The following is a 7,115-nucleotide window of genomic DNA, read 5'->3' on the forward strand; positions in this document are numbered from 1 at the left end:
GATGTTTGTCTCTGTATGCCCTGCGATTGGTTGGCAACCAATTCAGGGTGTCCCCCCGCCCTAATTTAAATAAAGGTAGATGTAGGTTTTAGCACAAAAGTCAAACAAAGGTAGTCACAAAAAGTGTCCACAAAGGTTTTCACAGAGTTCACAAATCAATAGTATCTTATACGATCACAAACTACCAAAGCACAAACTATAGAGGCGAGCTGCACTGATAAGTCCCAGCCGCCTTGATCACCAGAACAGAGCTGCTTTTATGGTCCCAGCTGCAACAGGTGAAGATTGATTGCTGATTAGGCAGTCCATCCAGAATGAGCGGGAAACCAGTCCATCAACGAGGAAAATGCAGGAAACCAGTCCACCAATGAGCAACAGGTGGGAGGCCAGTCCAATGAGGAGCGAGCCGGAGACTAGTCCGCCAACGAGGAACGAGCAGGGGACTAGTCCAATGAGGAAAGAGCAGGGGACCAGTACAACGAGGAACGAGCAGGGGACCAGTCCAACGAGAAACGGACAGGGGACCAGTCCAACGAGGAATGTGCGGGGGACCAGTCCAACGATGTACACACACACACACTTAAGAGTTAGACACTAAAAGGGGAGTAAAGGTGCCGGTAGATGGGCACAATCCAAGGGCCGTAAGAGGCGCACGGTGCTGTAGCGATGGCTGGTAGAAGTACTGTGTATTTCCTCTGTTAAGAGCAATAAAAATTCGAGCTCGTTCCACAGCTTGTGATTGGTGAAATTAACACTAATATTAAGCCCTGAGAAAATGCCATCAAACAGAACAGCTTTATTATTCAAAATATAAAGCAGCATATTTTGTAACAATAAATAACAGACTTTAAACTGTTAATCTTGCAGAAGGTGTGCATATTCTAGGTTTTTGTGTGAGGAGGGAAGTAATCTACATGCTCTGGTGTTATTTTACTACGCGGCGGGAATTTTATATCGTGGACACAGCGTCACTGTCTGCAACGGGGCTGCGAAAGCCCCTTCCTTCCACAACCGATTAGGGCCTAAATCTGATGCAATGTACTCTGCAATGGATTTGGTAATTTTTCTTACTCTTTCGGGATTTGGTGGAAGAGTTGCAAGAACACCTGACAGAGTAAGTCGGCTGTTATCACCTTCGACGGGTCGCAGCACTCAACTCTGGGTGGTAACGTGTCATCTTTGTTGGATTCCCGAAATATTTTTATCGTCTCACACTTAAAGAAAAAAATGTCAGAAGGTAATTTAATTGGAAGGTGAGAAGGAGAAAATTGATCGACAATGTGGAGTGTGTCGACGGCAAACAAAAGGCATAACTCCTTGCATCGAGATTACAAGAAAACAACCTGTTTCAGAAAGATGTGGTGGTTAGCAGAGCTGGGTATTCCGTTCGTCCTGACACATTTTATCAGGTTGTGCACTTCGTGTGAGTGTGTGTGAGTGAGTGCTGATGTACTAGTTGATATCTGTCTTGGGTTTGTTGGGAGGGAGGGCGTGAACGTATTTTTTTTATTTTTTGCTTTGGATGGTTTACAGCACTTTGAGTTGCATTTTTATGTATGAAAAGTGCTGTATAAATAAAATGTGATTGATTGATTGATTGATTGATTGATTGACGGACGGACGCCCATTTTGTGGACTGTCGGATGGAGGATGAGAAATCTTTTAAAAAGGACGGCCTAAGCAAGGACGGAGGTAGGTTTTGGTAGGAGACTGTACAAAACAGTCAATGCAGCAGCAGCGAAGCCAGAACGTGGCTAATGAGTGTGCCTAGAAAAATCTGGGTGGGGCTGAATATTTCTCTCACTGAGCACAATCCTCCTGTCCTGACACATCGTATTCAAATAAAATGACAAACAGAATATGAAGTTCAGATCTTCCTTAGACCACGACAATTATGCCATTCTTAATATTCCATAAACCAAAAACATAACAAAACAAATACAAAAATAATTTAATCATAATTTACTAAAAATGTAAAAGTATATATTTTTTCATGAATCTCACTAGGTGGGCAGTCTGTCAATCTAGGCCCACATATGGCTCCCGCACCCGCAATGCAGTCTGGGTTGTGTTTCCGTCGCTCATCAGCAAAATCGGTTTCCGTCAGTGAGGGACTGTGAGGTCCGTTCGGACTAGACCAGGTTAGTGATTACACCGACGAAAATCCACTTCCGTCCGTGCTTAGTCCGTCTTTTTAAAAAAATTTTTTTAATTTTCCCGTCTATCATCTATCATCAACAAAACGGGCGTCCGTCAGTGACGGACAGATGGACCGGTCCATCGGTCAGACAGAATGCCAACTGGATGTTTTGTCAACTTTTATTTTTTTCACTCAACACATGACGGTAATAAAAAAAATCATTCTCAGCATGTATATGTGCATTGATCGAGGTTTGATTAAAAGTTTAATAAAATTGAACAACTCTAAAGCTCTAAAGCCCCTATTCCATGCGCGGATCAGTCACATGACATCTGGAGCTATCTTCCGGGAAATCCTTCTACATCGGGATTTGCTAAAAATTGTCATTGTATATCTTATGGGTGTGTGATTGGTTCGCGGATGCCACATTGCCGATTGACTGACAAATCAACGAATGGCAGAATAATGTGGAATTGAATGCCTTCCGATAGGCCCCAAAGAGCGGAATTCGTGTGCTGCAGCGGCAAGTGAATGACAGAAATTTCAACAAGTGGCAGAATAATATGAAACTAATCAACTATACGACTTCTGACAGGCCCTCCCTACGGACACCGCGCAGCACAGAATCGCCTGCGGGTTGGTCAACTCATGGCAAGAATGTAAAGTGATTGACAGAAAAATCAAAACCCTTTTTTTTTTTTTTTTTAATTCTGATAGGCCCTTGACTTCCGTAGCCCTCTGGGCTCAAGATCTGGTAAGCCCATTGGTAAAGGCAGCCCTGTCAACATGTACTAGTGTTGTTTTTGGCAGGCATTTTAGATTTAGTCTTAGTCTTTTGGGCAAATATGCTTATTAGTTTTAGTCACATTTTAGTCATTCCTATTCGTGATAGTTTTAGTCAGAGCTGGGCAGTCCATCCTGGGGGGCGGAATGTCTGTCCCTCCGGGCCGACACCCATTTTTGGGGAGGAGGATGGCAGGGTGACACGTTTGAAAATAAGGGGCGGACTTAGCAAGGGCGGAGGTGGACTTTAGTCCGGCCCACCAATGGTCCCTCATGTGTGTGACGTGGTTGTGAGGCAGCCAAAGTTCATATCAACGTACTTGGTGAAAGGCTTCTTTAGGCATTTTGATACTCCCACATTGACTGCCGCATTGCATCACGTGACCGATGCATTGTGCTGTTAGACATGTTGGCGACAGGGCTGCAACACATGCCGCCCACACGTAAGAGATTGCTGCTGCGTATACGACGCCACGCGCATTCTCTCTTGCGATCGGTCTGTTATGACACGTTGCAATGACGTACAGTTCACCCCGGCCCGGCCTGGCAATTTATTTGTTGCCACGGAGGAGCAGATCCACCACGCAGCTTGTTGCTGCTGCGAAGCAAACTTGTTTGGCAGCAGCGTGGTTGCTATGTCATGTATGTGTGTGTATAGAAGCGTTTTCTCAATACAATTAAATGCACCGTCTAGTCATCTAGGTCCCTTTGATGTCGTAGACACGAGATCCATTATTGTCACTGTCTTTTTGATCATTGCTCGACAGTAAAAACGCCAGACCAGAATTGGCCAGAAAAGGCAGAGGAAATTCCGCCCTGCGGTGTCCTGGTCAGTAGCTGTAACGACGCCCCTTGAATAAAACTGAAACACATTTTTAACCCTTAGATGCACGAGTGACTGGACTCTACACTCTTCCATAAGTGGGTCAAAAATGATCCATATTATAATCAATGTGTTTTTATGCCATTTTTATCATTTTGGTTAAGAATAATCACTTGGATAGTATTTAGTATTATATTGAGGACCACACAAGAATGATTTCACGTTTGAAATATCTTCATTTTTTCCCTTTTAAACATTTTTGATGTTGCGACCTGCGTTTCTAAGTCTACTAGACAATTGATGTTTTCCCCCAGATTCTTCTGAACTTCTTCCCCTGGTTCTCTCCCCGTGTAAACTATCCCATCAATTGCATTGGGGATGCGCGCATCACAAACCCAGAGGATCTTTAGGCCGTACTTGGCAGGCCTGCTTGGTATGGGGTTCCATTTGTGCCAAAAATATGTTATGTGTCGATGATACGTGTCTATGTTATATGTCCATGTACGTGTCTATGTACGTGTCTGTTATGTAGACGTTTTTATTATTAGTTTGTTAATAAATGGTTAACATTTATTAACAAACTAATAATAAACCCCTTCAACGTCTATGATACGTGTCTATGTTATGTCGATGATACGTGTCTATGTTATGTGTCGATGTATGTGTCTATGTAGACGTCTATCATAGGTGTCTGTTTGTGTCGATGATAAGTGTTTGTTAGACGTCCATGTTAAGTGTTTGTTGGACGTCCATGTTTAATGTTTGTTAAACGTCCATGTTTGTTGGAGGTCCATGTTAATTGTTTGTTAAACGTCCATGTTAATTGTTTGTTAGACGTCCATTATACGTGTCTATGTAATGTGTCGATGATAAGTGTACGTTAGACGTCAATGAGAAGTTTTTTTTTTATTTCACGGTAGACAGCGCAATCTGTCTGCACCCTCACTGTACAATACACTAATAACAATGAACCTACATTTTTTCTAAATGTGCAATATTTGATGTAATAAATCTTGGTTTTTTTCATTAATGTAAGCAGTACTCAAGATTAGCAAACTTCATACTTTAGGCCATTGTTTGGCTCATTTTATTCCTTTTTTTTTCAAACACTTAACATGGACGTCTAACAAACAATTAACATGGACGTTTAACAAACAATTAACATGGACGTTTAACAAACACTTAACATGATCATCTAACAAACACTTAGCATGGACGTCTAACAACATATAGACACGTATCATCGACATAACATAGACACGTATCATGGACGTCTAACATAGACACATACATCGACATATAACTGACACATAACATAGACACGTATCATAGACGTCTATCATAGACACTTATCATCAACACATAACATATTTTTGGCACAAATGGAACCCCATAGCTTGGCATATACTGTAGAAACTTGCACCTAACCCTGAATGGCACAAGCTGGTCATCCACAGTGACACAATCACTGGGGATGAATCGCTTTTTGCAGTTGACCAGGAATAGGTCACATACATTGCGGAAGGCTGCCATATGGTCTGTTTCCAGTCAGAAGACTCTGGTCCTCAGATCATCCAAGCGCAAGGTATGGTGAATGTCTGCAAATCTTCCAAGAGCCATAGAGGCCTTGTACATGGGAATATGCAGAGAACTCCCAAATAACTCACGGACTGATACATCCCAGGTCTTCCCACTTCCTGTAAGCAGGGTCAATCCAATGAAGGTCATGAATTCATCTTTTTTCCATTTTTTTCATGGTCATTATTCCATTCTTTTCCTCTAGCTGTTGCTACTCTACATCCTTCCAAGTTTGTGCACTTCATCACCTCTTGTATTATATCATCTGCGATAACGAACTGCCATGCATCTTTTGGTGAGGCAGTGGTGCTAAGCCCTTGCGCAAGCCCTGACTGACTTCTGAGGGTGTTGAGGCTCTGTGTTCTGCATTGGGTGGGATGTAACTCCAGCTCCAGTAAGAGCCCTTCCGACTCATTCTGTTGGACATGATTTGGACACTTTATTCTTCAGAGGACACATAAGAGAAATTTTCTGAATCAGATTGATTCTGTTCAGTTGTATTTCCACTTCCACCTGGACAATAGGCTGGGTCCTCATCATCAGAAATTTCAGACTCAAGAGTTCAACCCCGTTACTGGCCTCCATCATCCAGCATCTGTAGAACAATTTCAGCTCTGTATCTAGCAGCCATGACACATTGGATGAGGAAACATAAAAGTAAAGTGTCCAATAGATCAATATGTAGCTATATTAATAGATACTCACACCCCCCCCCCCCCCCACACACACACACACAAACACACACACAAACACATACTGCATATAGTAATGTTGTCTAACTCTAGTGTTAGCTAGTTATGATACATCAGCACCACGTGCTTTCTCAGCACGGCCAGAAAACGTTTTTATACATACATTAGTTATGAAGTAGGCTAATATGTTGATAAACAATAATAACATACTCTTTCACACAACAATCATGAATGACACGCACACACACTAACATTAACACAATGCATATACTAATGTTAGAGATCTTAGTTAGCTAGTTAGTGTTATCCAGTTATAATATACTATGGTAATTTTGATAAATAATAATAACAACAATCATGAAAGAAACACACAATATTATATAACTTTTTTTTCATTTTCTTATTTTTACATGAATCATGTCTCCACGTTACAGACGTCGCATTAAAGTTGAAATTAAAAAAGTTTCCAAAATTGGAGATACGTGTTTTTCACAGAACAGGGACGATATGTTACACTTGCATTGGGAGCCCCGCTGTGCACTGCGCACGTTCGGTCTGCATGAACGGGAGAAGAAAAGGAACAAGAAGAATGAGACTTAGAAGAAAGAGGCGCTGGCATTTGACCACGGGTAATTTGAAACCTGAATAGCGCAGCCGCTTCGCACATTGGAGAGGGAGAGCTTATGCTTTGCAGAAGATGATGACTGCCAAAACAAAAAAAAAAAGGTTTCGACATCGCAATCAAGTGAGCGACACTCCCCTCCATGCAGACCGAACGTGTGCAGTGCACAGCATTCGTTTCCGCCGGGTCTCCCAATGGAAGTAAGTACACGCGGTTGGGTAACTACTAGTGGCGCATTTGAAGCATGTTTGAAGCATGTCTACACCGGGTTTGAATACTAAATTAGCCAGCTAATGAATGAGCTATAAGTAAACCTCTGCCGTTAGCATCCCCCCCATGGAGTGTCATGCACGGACGCTTAGGTGGGGCCGGACGTATGGACGGAACCGCTTTAAAAGGACGGGGTCGGGGTCCGATAATTTTTATGAATAAGGACGGAGGGACAAGGAAGGAAGGGTACCCAGGTCGCGGATGGAG

At 42.5% G+C, this 7,115-nt stretch overlaps 1 pseudogene; it reads right to left on the reverse strand.

The window, feature by feature from the left end:
- Nucleotides 1-3,995: 3,995 nt before the first annotated feature.
- Nucleotides 3,996-5,967, reverse strand: LOC147151904 (uncharacterized; annotated as a pseudogene).
- Nucleotides 5,968-7,115: the final 1,148 nt, after the last annotated feature.

This window comes from Filicampus tigris, chromosome 2, assembly GCF_054856515.1.
Source record: "Filicampus tigris isolate MCC_2025a chromosome 2, RoL_Ftig_1.0, whole genome shotgun sequence".
NCBI lineage: Eukaryota > Metazoa > Chordata > Actinopteri > Syngnathiformes > Syngnathidae > Filicampus > Filicampus tigris.